Source organism: Gambusia affinis, linkage group LG05 (genome assembly GCF_019740435.1).
Source record: "Gambusia affinis linkage group LG05, SWU_Gaff_1.0, whole genome shotgun sequence".
NCBI lineage: Eukaryota > Metazoa > Chordata > Actinopteri > Cyprinodontiformes > Poeciliidae > Gambusia > Gambusia affinis.
In genome coordinates this window covers 26,969,716-26,984,846 of record NC_057872.1, presented here as the reverse complement: position 1 = coordinate 26,984,846, position 15,131 = coordinate 26,969,716, and the positions used below count along the sequence as shown (strand labels likewise).

The 15,131-nt window shown below is 38.2% G+C and overlaps 1 protein-coding gene across 3 annotated transcripts in view; it reads left to right on the top strand.

The window, feature by feature from the left end:
- The window catches only part of iglon5 (IgLON family member 5), a 196,706-nt gene that overhangs the window by 144,903 nt on the left and 36,672 nt on the right, over window positions 1-15,131 (top strand). The gene's annotated exons all lie outside the window — the stretch shown is intronic.

Here is a 15,131-nt window from a genome sequence, read left to right as displayed (position 1 = left end):
GAACGGGGGCTTAAATGAGAAGATATTCACACATCTTTCTAGCTACTTTTTTTTTTTTTTAAAGAAAAGGTGTTGGCAGACGGTCTGCTGCTTCACTGTTTTGTCTTCCTTTCTCTCTCCAGTTTGTTAAGCCAGGGCCCTGCCACCAGGGGCTGCCTGCTGCACCATCTGTGGCTGCAAAGTGCCCAAAATTCATTAGTGGAGAGAATAAGCAAGATGAAGAGCAAATATCTACCAAGAGAATGCCACAGATGGAGAGAAAGGGGCAGGAAGGAAGAAGCGGGGGACCAAAAGGGCTGCAGAAAATGTGTTTTGAAGCTTTTTTTTAATGGAAAATCTTTCTCAAAAGAATTTTTGAAGAGTTGCAATGAGAGAAAGGAAAAGCGGTAGGAAAGAGTGTCAGAGCAGAGTCAAGTAGGTGCACTGAGAAAACGAGTGCAGGGAGAGACGATGCAAAGCGAAAGAGAAAAATGTGAGGAACGGAGTGAGGCAAATGGAGAAATGAGGCGGAGAAGGAGTGACAAAAGAGATGGAACCTGGAGGGGATGGGAGCCAAAGAAGAGGAAAAGATGACGAAGACGAAGGAGGAGGAAGACTAACAGGGGGTCTCTCTGAAGAGAGGAGATGTGCTTTGTGCCTGTCAGAGTTTGACTAAAGATCTGGATTTGTGTGACACAATCTTCACCAAATCTCAGACATCGACATTCTGCCTGTCTCTGTCTTTATCTGGGGAGTTCTGCCTCTCATGCTCTGCCCCCTGTATCCTTATTACTTTTACTTTATTTTCACTCCCGTAAAGCTGTTCTGTTCTTTGCTACACAAAAATTATGACCTGATGATCTGCCATGGCAAGTGACCGGAGCAGTTTTAAAGACATATTCACAAAAAATTATCAATTGTTTAATTTTTACTCACTTCTGCAAAACTAAGTCCCCTTCCGGTTTCCAAGTGCTGCCCGACATTGTCATCATCTTTCTGACACCTCCTCTATCTCTATACCAACCTCCTTGTCCCCCAACTCCATTTCATCCTCATCATCTATCTGCAGCGCTGACTCATGATTCCCACGGGGCCAGTGAGGTGACAGGGATCGCAGGCCTTTGTGGAACTTGTATACTTAGATAAGCGACTGAATTAGACGTAGGAGAAGATCAGCTGTGGCACTGCCGGGGAGAGGAGATGAGCAACTGCTCATGTGAGAAGATAAGAACAGAGGGAGCCAAAAGAGGAGAGCTGAAAAGCAGCGGAACAGGAAAAGAGGAGGCAGGCTGGGTAGGATGGAGCAGAAAAGATAGGCGAAGTTTCTGTAGGAGGTGTTGGGACCACATATGGAGAGAGTAACATGATCTGCGAGTTGCAGTTGTTTTACGTTGTGCACTTTCCATTTGATATTACCCTTAAGATTTATTATGAGTCATGTATTTTGTTCTTTGTCAGACTTTTGGTCCAACAATGTACTGTTAAATTACAACCCTGGCAGGCTCAGGAGATAATAACAAAGATGTGTCTGTGTATTTTTGACACTTTAACTTAAGTGCAACATCAGTTTTGTTCATGTGTGAACCAATGTTATAATGTATGAATGTCAACCACATGTGACCCAGTGGAGATAAAAATATTTCTACTTACTGAGAAAAATGCAATATCAAAAGTATATTTACATTTCTGTTAAGTTTGTATGTAGTCCAGCTGTGCTTTACCCATTTACATACACAGACTGGCACCAATCTGCAAATAGCATTTTTAGAGAATAAGAAGTTTGCACTGAAGCTATTCAGTGATGAAGTGGTTGGCACTCTTGCTTTGCAGCAAGAAGGTCCCATATTTGAATACAGCCTGGACTTTGACTGGCAATTCCTCTGTGGTGTACCCTGCCTCTTAACCAGTGACTATTACAGATAGACCCCACCTGTAGAATAAGCAGTTATTGAAGGATTGACTGCTGGCAAACTCTTTCACACGTATCCCATATTGCTTTATTTGCCAGAATTGTTAACTACAACAACAAAGACGTTCTTAATCACAACTATAAGCTTTGCTCAGAACGACTTACTTTGCTTCTTTGATGGTTTGTTTTTGTCTCTTTGTACTCAGACAATCCGAACTCTCAAATTGTTGATTATTTTGATTTTATCAACAGTCATAATCATGTTGTAAAAGAACTTCAGTGAAGTTACAGAAGTTATTTTTTAATTTTTATGTTTTTAAGGCTTTCTATACTGTGACAGACTGGCGACCTGTCCAGGATGACCCCACCTTTCGCCCGGAACGTAGCTGGAGAGGCACCAGCAACCCTCCCGACCCCATTAGGGACAAGAGTGAACAGAAAATGGATGGATGGATGGATGAATGCTTTCTATTTGAGCAAATACTGTCTATAAAGTTGGACAAATAAGAAAAAAATATTACAATACCATAAAAATAAAGCTAACTAAGCTGACTAATCAATGATTATACATTGTTCTGATTTTTCATCAATTTGAAAATTAAAATGTAGAGGTGAGATAGAACTGCAGTGAGAACCAGAGAATAGTTCACCTAGAGATCATACGAACAAACAAGAAGCAGGCAGGCAGGAAAACTGCTTTGCATTGAGCTACTTTTTCTTATCATGTTTCTCACAATTGGAATACATTTACATAGGGGACATTTCTTTCTTATATCATAAAAAAAAGCATCTTTAAAAACTGACTCTTGGAAAGTCAAAAATGTCAGCATTGGGTATATGCAAAGATATATAGATTTTAAGGTAGTTTTGTGTATTTCTTATTCTATAGATTTTGTGCTATATATGCATGATGTTCTACCACTGTAACTGTAAACTTAGTTTACAACAGGGTAAACCTCTACTTCTTCCTGTTCAAATTTTCCTGTACTTCTCTTCTTTTATGGATTTTTTAGGCAAACCAATTTGACAACCATTTATCCAGCAAATGGTTGTCAGTCGTTATAATAAGCTCGGAAAAAACAGCAAGACACTCTTTTCTTCTCTTTTGTTGTTTTCCTTAAGCAGCCACCACAAATATCAGGTTTTATTCTGTGATGCCACAATGACGTTAAGTTCAAGGCTCAATTTTAAGCTACAGTTTCAACAGCAAAATTACCAACCACAGTACATTAGAGCAATTATTGATGCATTATGGTTTTCCATCAGATGATTCCTATTGTGCTATAAATTAGATCAAATGTGCAGTTGAAAGCAAATTCTTGCCACTAAATGGACATTGCAGTATAACTGGGATATTCTGGAAGCAGTCACTATGGAAGATCAATAAAGCCTCTCCAAAGTTTCATTATTTGTGTTATAACTACTTATGCTAGCTCTAGCAAACAAGGCTATCATTGCCCTCATTGCTAAGAACTCGTGAATAGTTCAAGTTTAATGGTCCTCTTATGTCACCTCGGAAAAAAGAATGGGCTGTTTACCTGTATGTAAGCACTGTCATTTAAAAATGTTTTATGTTTTCTCTGGGAGAATAGAGCAGAAAGTAATGCATCACTGAACCACCCTACACTGGCATTGACTTGGAGACAAAAGCCTGTCCACTAACCCTTGATTACAAGTAAGAAAAAATTGACTTCTTGGAAAAATATCTGGTCTGTTGTGGCATGGAAACGGAATAAGTGTGTCACCATTTTCACCTTTTATAAAACTGCAGTGCTGAAGTAACAAGCACTGCAGTTACTTGTTAACAGTGCCTTAACCTTTGTCTGTTAAGGCAATGACTGCTGCATGTGATGTGTCCTGACCAACTAATATCAGCTTCTTATGCTTATGTTGCTTTTTGATGAGCTAAGCAGTAATTCTGCGCATTAAGGCCTTTAAAGTTAATACTATTAAATATACAGGGCACCTATTGTTTGTTTGTGCTTAACTCAATTAATCAACGTAAAAACAATAAATAGATGCAATAAACAACATTAACAATTAAATTAGACCCAGTTCAGTATATTTATATATCATCAATTCAGAACAAATTTCATTTAACGTTGTGTTAATATATTTTTTCAGTTTTGTAGAGACTTTGGTTTAGGAGCGCATCCTCCCAAGATATCAATCAATTTCTACTGCTGGTGGTATTTTTAAGCAACAGCTAGGAGGGAATTTTGGGATTTAAAGCCAAATTTGTCATATTAGATTTTCTCTGGCATTCTTTCCCACTGACAGTAGTTTTCAAATGTAGCTGTAGCTGCAGGCAGAATTGTTATTGGCATCTTCATGTTAAGCCATTGTTTTTACACCACCGGGGGGTTCTATTTGACCATTATTAGCCTCATTATAGAAACACTGTCAGCACAGACACTAGCCTGGTGTGAATCCAATCAGCAGTTCTCCTATGTGTCACGAGTCTTTTTCTTTAGACATTCTCTCACATTCACTGGGCCTTCGTAAAATTTCCAAAATACTAAGACAGCAATGCACATGTAAAGATAATTTTAGTTGAGCCTGTGATAGTTACCTCAAAAATATGAAAAAAAGAAGAAATTATTTTATTTTAAGTAGTTAGATTTTCTTTAGGAGACTTAATAAAAGATCAGAATGGAGAATAATAATTGCAGGAGCTGCTGAAAATTAAGTTGTTTTACTTGTTACATTGGGACATGCTAGTTGTGAGTTAGGGTTGTTTTTCAAACAACAGAAGTAAAATCAAAAATAGTAGCGAGGCATTCGTCTCAAACTATGCCTCTACACAGTTATCTGAGAAAAAATAAAAATGTAACTTCAATACAGACAGTCTGTCAGTTTCTATGTATTCATGAGAGTGTGAAATTGTTCTGCATCAGCATTGTTCCACATGCAAACATAAACTTTGTCCCATATTGCAAGAAACAGAAACTGGCTAATGCAGGGAGAGAGCAAAGAAACTGAACAAACAGCAGGGCAGCGCAGACAGAAACAAGCAGAAAACAAAGTGACATTTTATGCAGTCCAAGACGGAGCATCAAGGGACTAAAGTTTGTAAGAATGTATATATGTCGCTTTGCAGAATAGAATAAGACATACATTTTTAAAAGAATATCTTACCCTTACCAGGATAAAGTAAATGTTTAAGATTAGATTTCAAAATGTTCTAAATGTGACAACTTATCCAAAGGCAGCTCAAAAAATGAATAGATTTAGCAAAAATGGGTGAAGCAGATTGCTTCAAAGTGGGTACACCAGAGAGAGTAAATTACATCGCCACAGAAGAGCTCCTGGAACACTCTGAACGTAAGAGATTCGTGGTTAGTTGCATAAAATGTAAAATAAGAATTTCTGCTATTTTTTCCCTTCCCTTAATAATCTTATCTGTGGCCTCTTCTCTTCAATCAAAAGTTTTTTGTTTTTTTTTAATCATGAGCTGAATGTCATGAGTCATGCATAGTCATGCCTTTCTGGAAGTTAGTGTTGATTTTATTCTTATACCCCAGACGCTTGTGCAAATGCAGAGAGTAAACATCTGGCTAATGTTTTCTCGGGTCATTTGCAGAGGAAGTTGGTGCCACTGTGTTATGGAGTGAGGGGGGATAATGAGGCAGCTTGTAAAAGGTTCAAAATTGTGTGATAAAAAGCAATCTTGCTTATGACACAGTCTCTTGCACTTGTGCTTAATAATAATAACACTGAAGAATGACAGGCAAATGAAGGAACATGACCAAAAGTTTCTTCTATATTTATAAACTGGAGTTATGAAGGTTGTTGCAGCACATTGACAAATAACTTATAGAGTAGATATGTCCATTCCAACATCATTATGTACTGCATAATTTTCAGTGACCTTTGTCAGGCAGCAATCACCGTCTTTGGTCTTTGTCAGAGTATTTTCTTTTTGATTCCTGTATTGAATTCTGTCTGTTCAAGATGATTTGTCAGACCATGATGATTCCTTCATAAATTGTGACCCAGTCTTTGTTTTCACAAATGTAGAAAAAGTTTCACAAATTAATCATGTTTCAAAGAATCTCCATTCTGGCCATTGCATTCCTATGCAATCAGTTCAATTCTCATCTTCCTTCAGTGAGCAGTCAGGCCTTTCTCCCGTTGCCCTTTATTTCACCAGTTGAATTTCAACCAGACCATCCAGCAAACAGAAGGAGAAGTTGTGAACTATGGGGTTGATTTTCTGAGATGTTTCAGAATTTCCATCTCCCTAACGTTTTAGCAATTAGGAAGTGAACAAAGCTGTTCAGTCCATGTTGGGAACACCTCAAAGTACTGATTTAACATAATGCCTTTTTCAGATTGTCATTTTCAGATCATCATGGTTGTTTATGAAACATTGTGTGTGCAATGCTTCATAACATCAAACTGCTACATTACATGTCTCATGTTAAACCTTAGCAATTGAGAAATATTTTGCACTCCTATAGAATCCACATCTCGAGCAAGCAATCGTTTCTCAACAGTCAGGGGTCGACACCCTCTGTACAAAGCGAAGTGTGCAACAAGAGGCTGGTTTTTACCAGACTAATGTGTAATTAGCTTAGAATAATTCAGTCCAGCTTTGACCAGCTGTTACATTTGGAATTGGATTTAAATTTTGTTTTGTTACCATATTTTCTTGCATCATAGCACACTTGAAATGAAAATTTTATTATGTGTTACAGGAAGTAAAAAATGTGCCAACTTAGGATGAAAAAGCGGTTTTATTCATTTTAATACCTCCATATGCAGCTGCACCATGAGATAGGAAGTTAGACGTTATATTTATGTAAATTTGCAGGTCAAAAAATTGGAATGTCATCAAAAGTTGTAATTCAGTTCAGAAATTAGATAAGATATATTCATTACACACACATGTATTTTAAGGATACACTTGTGTTTATTTTGAAGGCTGTGGCTTAATGCCATTGGATTTTCAAAAATTTGACTTAATGCTTCATAAAGCCCTCTGAACCTCAGGCATATTAAATAGTTTGCCTCCTCTCTAACAGATTTTTTCTATTTTGTGTTGTAACATTGAGATATTCAGAGAAACTAGAAATAAATAAACTTTTTGATGATATTCTAATTCGTTGAGCTACACCTACAGATACATAAGGTTACATCATGTGCTTACTGCACAGAATTCAAACAGATTTTTTTTTAGCTCATTTGCCTATGTGGGAAAGAAGTGACAGAAATTGTTTGTAGTTCTTCAGCTTAAGGAGCACTAATCCAATTTACAACCGCTTCAAGGAGGATACCTTCTAATAACTTAAGGAGATGTATGAATTTGTTTATGTTTGTTAAAGTGCACTGAAAATTAATAAATGCCAATGGGAGATATGCAACCATTTCCACTTGGAAAATGCTACGAGAAATTGATGTTGTGATAAATGAAAGGCAAATTAGCTTGTGGCATTGCATTTAATTACATGTTACTTCTGTCACAGTGTTAGTTATGCTCCTTATTTCCTCCTATTGCTTGATAGCCTCAGGCTTTGGTAAAGCTGTCTCACCGGGAACACGAGCCAGCTGATTCATAAGTGGCTCAATCCTCCAGGACCGACATAAACGTACAGCTTAGCTTTGCCTCCAGTGACTGCATGCATACTTTTTTCCTTCTCAAAACAACTATGACACTTTAATTCACCTTCACATCTTTGCTCATCCATTTTTTTTATATATCTTAAATGTATGTGTGTGTGTGTTTTTTCACCATTCCATACTCAAGATCCCTCTCAGTTTTCCTCAGCTACAAAGATTAAATGGCCTTTCTATTGATTGCCACTTTCTGATGCACTGGCCTCTCTTAAACACCAAAAGCTCCATCACCCAGGATGAAAGAAGAGGCTGGAGGGTGAAAATGGGGGCAGACATGTCTTGAAAGTCTGAGAATATTTTTAACTCAGAGGGCCTCTTTTCTCATCAAGATAAGAGGTTGACCAGTGAGCATGAACAAGACTATCATGTTGTCATAGGGAATGAGGGCCTTTCTGTGGCTGAGCAGCAGTAGTGTGATGGTGCTGCCAAAAGCTAGCTGAGATGTCATCCGCCTCCCATCTGGTGTGAGACAAGGACAGAGAAAGGAGAGCTTCAGGATTTGTAGAAGGGGAGTACATGTTTCCCAGCGAACCAAACAGAGCGCAAAGGAAATTCACATCAGCCAACTTCCCTCTGACTTGCAGGCACAAGCTCATGGTGTTGGTTAAAATGTCTGCCATGTGGTTCCCAGCACGGCCGTAGCCAGACATAACTGGCACGGGGACTGTGTGTGCCTGTTCCAGCTGCAAAGAGTGACAGTACTGCAGCAACAATGGGAAGAGCTGCTGCGATTCCGGATGCAAATAAACCTCTTCCACAGCTTGTAAGGATGACTGTGGGCACAGCCAAGCACAATCCTACTGCACACAAACAAAGGGTAAGTGTGCAAACACTTGTAGAGAATTGCATGCTCCCACACACAGTGCACAGAATCAAAACACATTCAGAGATTTTGAAAACCTTGCTGACACACATATTCAAGTAAATTCTTGCCCTGTCACTAAAACACACAATGCACCAAAATGGCTGAAGATGTGAGGTTAATCACAGACCATGACAAAGTGCCAGGCAAAATTAATCCTTTCACATATGACATTACAAAAAATCTTAATGTTTTTTATATTAGATATAAAAATACCTAAAAACACCTTTTACTCTGAAGTCACCTAATTAGTAAATAGAGTGTGTAATTTTATCTCAGAAAAAATACAGCTGCTCTGTGAAAGCCCTAGAGGTTTGCTAGAGAACACTTATGAAAAAACATCATGATGAAGTGGAAGGAACAATAAACGGACAGATCAGAGGCAAAAATATGTTTAACACACAAATTGTTGTCAAATAATACTGTTGAGGACAGTATTCACGAGCGAAGCAGCGAGGAGGTTTGTGGAGTCTTTTGGAGGAGCTGCAGAGATGCATAGCTCTAGTGAGACACTACGTCTGATCCCTGACACTCCACAAATATCTAATTATAGCAAAGTGATCTGAAGAAAGCCCTTCTTGAATGAAATTGTTATTAATGGTGGAAATCTAACAATAGACCCTGCATATCCTTCCTACAGTGACACATTGCTGTGTCAGCATTAGGATTTTGGGAGGCTTTTCCTAACTAGAGACAGGGAAGCCAGTCAATATTGATGAGAAGATGGATACTATGAAAATTGCAACACAATCCTGAAAGAAAACTTGCTATAAGCTGCAAAAGACCCCAAACTGGGTCATAGCTTTATCTTCCATAAGGACAACAACCCTCAATATAAAGTTGTGATTTTGAGCATCATAATAATTTTCAGCATTTCGAAGCCTAGGGGCTGCACAGTGGTGCAGTTGGTAGAGCTGTTGCCTTGCAGCAAGAAGGTCCTGGGTTCGATTCCCGGTCCGGGGTCTTTCTGCATGGAGTTTGCATGTTCTCCCTGTGCATGGTTGGTTCTCTCCGGGTTCTCCGGCTTCCTCCCACAGTCCAAAAACATGACTGTCAGGTTGATTGGTCTCTCTAAATTCTCCCTAGGTGTGAGTGTGTGTGTGCATGGTTGTTTGTCTTGTTTGTCTCTGTGTTGCCCTGCGACAGACTGGCGACCTGTCCAGGGTGAACCCGCCTCTCGCCCGGGACGCAGCTGGAGATAGGCACCAGCAACCCTCCCGACCACATTAGGGACGAAGGGTGTTCAGAAAATGGATGGATGGATGGATTTCAAAGCCTTACATCATTTTACTCCCAGTTTACAATTATCCTCTGCCTACATAACAACTCCTCAGCTTTTTACCTATTTCTACTAGAGTCATCTAATGTCCAATGGATTCACTTCAGGTAACAGAAACATCCAAAACATGCAGAAAAAGAGTTCTCTGGACCAGGATTGCCTACTCCTTGCCAATGGCATAATACCTCAATAAAACATGAAGCTTGACGCAGAAATATAAAAGGAATATTTAAGGGATATGAATGCTTTTGAATGACAAGGCAGCAAAGGAAAGGAGTTAGCACATTTCTATTTCCTCAAGTAAGACTTGTTGTTTGCACCAAGTATTACTGCTGTGAACTATCCCTGCAGCTCCTTATCTCCAAGCACTGGTCTTCACCCTTTTCTCTGTTCTGGCCCCTAGACTAGTTCTCAACTTTTATCCTGCACCTTGCATCTCCATCCTTTCCTCCCCTCTTGGATCTTGTGCTTTCATCGACACGCTCTCATCAAACCCCCTGCGATGCAAGTATTAGGACCCCTGGACAAGCAGCCTAGGGGTCTAGAAAACATTAAGACACACAAACAAACTAAGTTGAACCTTAACATTACCAAACAATCAGTGGGGGAAAAAAAGCATGTTAAAGATTTTGTACATACATTATGAACAATTACCTATGTGCATGCTGCATCTTACATTTTTGGCATATTTCCTTTTGGATTCACTGGAGATTAAATTAATATGAAATTAGCAGTGCTTTTCCAGTTTTCTAAATGTTGTTTGTTTTGCTACTCACAAAAGCCGCAGAGAATGACTTATTTTAGATTGCTCATTAGCATTGCTGCTTCAGACAGCCACTAATTGCCCTCCATTCACTCATTACAATTAACCGGTCTTATTGCTCTGTTTGAGGATATTACATGTTTTGCATTTTTCCACACAAATATGTCATCAGAAAGAAATGAATGGCGGTGGAAAAATTAATAAGCTAAGTCAGTAGTGGTGGCTGTAAGGCTCTTGCATGAAAAAAATGTGAAACAAAGAGGCAAATGAAATCTTTTATTTAGCTCCATAATAGCTGGAGACTTTCTTTGGAATCCACTGAATACATTTTCAGTACATTATAACTTTGGCTTTGATGGGAATTGTATGATTTTTCTCTCCCAAATTAATGGCCAGATTAACAAGAGAGTCTCTAACTCCTCATCTCTCATCATGAACTCTGTTTTCTCATTAGAGCAACTTTTCAAGTGTTCCATAAATGACCATTGCCAGCTTGGATTGTCTCCTCATCCATTTCACACACATACTTCCCAAACACTCAGCTAACTTTTTCATTCCCTTTGACTCCACTTTATGGGTAATAGTCCCTTTAAAATAGAACGGCTCCCATGCTATTACACTTCTTTGTCACCTGTCACCACAAGCTGGTAATTGCGGTTTTTATTGTAGCCTCTAAAAAGCTCAAGTATAGTATACAGTATGAGCTTTGCTACTGTGTGGAAATGTGGCCACTTGTTTAGTCTCACAACAACCTACAAAGAGAGGCCTGTAGTGGACTAAATGTGACCATTTAGAGTTTTAGACTTTTTGAAGTGTATAAATTTGGCAATTCTCCATAGTTTAGGAGTAGATTCAATGAAATAAAATTCTGCGCTGGTCAGTGATGTTTATAGGTGAACTGTGAAAACGGTGAAGTAGGTTTTGAAATCTGAAGAAATGCATGGAATACTTATGCAATTTGTGGTGAAAGAAGAATTGAGTTATTTTTTAGACTGTCCTTCTAAAAGGCATAGGAGTATAAGCTTTTTTAGGATTGTACTAAAGGTTTTCATGCGATAAAACTGGCAACCTGAAGAGCCAAATATAGTTGGACAGTTAGATGCAGACAACTACTTGTTGTAAGTCCGCTTTTTCAGGCAATCATTTAGAGGATTGTAACAAAAATGTCATCAAACCTATTGCAAAATCATGCATTTACCTCTCTACTTGATATAAATCTTAACCAAAAAGTTAAAAACAAATATTCTCAATATTTTCTGCCAGTTTACTGCCTGAGCAAGTCAAAATCACATAAAAGCCCGCAAACCACCAAAATATACTGGTTTAAACACACTTCAGCATGATGCTATGGAGAAAGCAAACTTTTTGTTTGGTAAATAAAGTGTAGAAGAATAATCCTCCATGTGTCCCCCTGAACGATGACTCTGAATTGTGAAGCGACTCCATTCATTTAGCTCAAAAGGACAATATAGTGAGCTCAAGAGACTTTATCTAAATTTATGGTGGTCCTTAATGGAAAAAAGTACTGAAAACACTTCCTTTTTGTATTTTCATAAATCACAATCTGGGCTCTATACGGAAACTATTATGCAAAATTCATATTTTCCATGTTTTATACTTCCATTTGGGACTCTATTGCTTTTAAAAACAGCCCAAGCACTTAAGAAAAAACAGCTAGATGTTTATTGGCAATAAGTAAATGATTTTTAGTGTCTAGAAAAGTAGCCTTTTCAAAAACTCCTGATTGTTAAGTTACAACAGGCACTGGGTCAGTACCTTGCTATCCAAGATGAGCTCCAGCACATTTGGTCAGCTGGTTTTATCAGGGTATACATTGTATTATGGCTGCTGGAAAAGATAAGTGTTTTTTGTTGACTTGCTATGCAGAAACCACTCACCACATTCTTGTTGGCTATGCAGGAGGGTCTAGATCTGCTTTTCAAAAATGTGCAGTTGTATAATTGAGCATCTGTTTGCAGCCATTTTCATGTACGAGTGTAAACTTTGAGGTGAGAGTGTGTCCGGCAGCAGTTTATTTGGATTCAAAGTGCCAAGAGGCCCTAAAACAACTTATTCTGAAAAGAGCTAGGGAGAACTGATCAGGCTAAAATCTTGTCTAATTGTGATTTGTGCAAAAAATGTAATGAACGTGTTTTGTGTAGCCCATGGACCCATCCGTTTCAAGGATGCATAGTAGGTCAACTTTAAGTAATCTTTATCTTTTTAAGTTTGATTAGTTAGATTTATTTTTTGCTGAATTTAAAAAACATTTACAAGTGTTGAAGTCCTGTTTAAATCATGGACCCATAATAATAGTTTACACAAAACCTCTGTTCAGATTTGCTATCGACATACACCCTGCCTCATCGGGGTGTAAACAGACAACCCTTACAACTAACATTTACACCACACACTGAAATCCATCCTTAGTTATTAGATCACACTTACATCACATGGAATTCTAATAAACAGTTTTGTCACAGAGTGAGCTGTAAACTTATTTATCAACAGGTTTGCAACATTACATCCATTGGATAACATAATTCTTCAGAAATCAAAACATCCAAGTTTCATCTCAGTTTCTTGTCTTTGCAGCTTTCATTAAAAGTAACCTTTAAAGAAATGAATAGACGGAAAGAGGGGTGGGGAAAATGCAGCTAAGGTAAAAAAAAGTTGGCAATCAAAGCCTGGACGGCTGTACTGATAACCGATGACCTTCATTTATTGGATGCCGACTCTACTGTTATGTAAATTATTGCTCTCTTCTGCAAGTTTTTATGATTATTTTGGCAACAAGCTGCTTAAGTTGTCCTGTGTTGCTTAACAGATGTGATACAAGAGAGCCATTACTAATCTCACCACAGAGAGAATTTAACCCTTAAAGAAATAAGAGCAGTGAAACAGCTGAGCGCTCTTCTCCATAACTTTATTAGTTATTGCACACTGTGATCCGTAACATTTTGAATACACATTGTACATATACAAAGATTTTGTGTATTGCAAAAATATTTTCTAAACATAGTGATAGCAGAGGGTCTAAGGATTTGAACTAAAAACCACTTACAATAAAAATCTAAATTGTTGTTCAGTAGTAGTCAATTACTGACAGTAGCATAATCTATAAATATTACATAATCTACAAAATAAATGTTTATTTCATTATTGAGTGACAGTCTTCCAGTGGTTCTTGCATGTGTCCCAGAATGTGTTCCAGGATGGATCACATTCAAAACATTCACTTTATAAACATTTGCTGACTTCAGAACCCAGTCAGAAGAAAATTGTGCTCATGGCGTCTTGAGTGTGTTCAGTTCTGATTTAGTGCTGTCTTTACACAATCAAATCACTCAAGAGGAATATTATTACCATGTGTAAACGGATCATTGTTTCAAGAAACAAATTCAAATGCTGACGCCACCTGGATAGTCGGTTGTAGGACAAGAAATATTTTGACATTTCAATACTATAAAATAGATTTTTGAAGTAAATGTTTGCAACAATCTACATGAGTGTGTTAGTTAAACATGCAATCAACAGGTGGCTTGCCATTGGCAAAAAACTTGTGTACCAAACAAGCTTACAATAATGTTTAACATCACAAGTTTTTTTTTTTCCTATGCATGTCTGCCCAAAGTCACATTGTGCTTTAGAATTATGTGCTGATTTTCTGGTGTTTTAGCCGAAACTGTCATTAATTTGTATTCCAAAAGCTGAGATTTCATCAAGATTGTATATTTTTGCTAACTACCTAAAATCAGTGTCATGAATAGTTTTCTGTTGTTCTCTTTGTAGAACAGAAATAAATATTAATATTACAAATAATTATATTATTTTCACCACGTCTTAATTTGTCTTTAAGACGAGACTGTATTAGATTAGTTTTATTGAACATTTCTGGACATGAATTGAACCTAGCTGTCTTGCAAAGCACTTTGTGATTACATTGGTATTGAATGAAATTTATCAAACTGGTGAGTCATGTTTAAACACGCTGTACTCACTGACTCCATAGTAACTCTTACATTTCGCTGAATTTTAAGTAACATTTTTATACATTACATTCCTAAATGGGTTTTTGCATAGATACCTGTAATACCTCCTGATGTTTATGGTGTCAGTAGTTTATTGAAGCCTCTGTTGTCTTGCCTGGCAGGGTGACCTAATCGCCATTTAGCCTGACGTTCTTTATGCCTTATTGATGTTATTGGGCTTCCTGTGTAGCTGGGATTATATTCCATTTTTAGTGTGTTTTTCCTTTAAAAGCAGTGTCAACACTACCCTGCAAATCTGTCAAATTACCAGTGCACAGGGTGTATTTAAGGGAGTCTACAGGGCCTTGTGTAAGGCAGGCGGGCACGCGTGTCTGTGAGTGGACTCACCGGGAAAAGGAAGTAACAGTTTAACTACGATATTGATTTCGAGAGTGCTAAGGGGTTTAGATGTCAGTTCAGGGAAAATAGGGGGTAAAAGAAAGCGTAGCAGGGCTCGTCCCAGGTTTTAGTGCGCTTGGGTTTTTCTTCCCTAGCCACGCTTGATTCAGTGGTAAAGATCTGTGGCTGCCCATTGAAGTTGTACAACTGCTGCATTGAGTACTGTATGGCTCTGTGCACTCTGCAGTCCTCTATTGATTGATGTGTGAAGAGGGATTAGTAGGTGGGAGGAGGGAAGGAGCAACGGAGGGAGGAGGAAAGATGCTAGGTTGGAGGAAGTGACTGGAGGC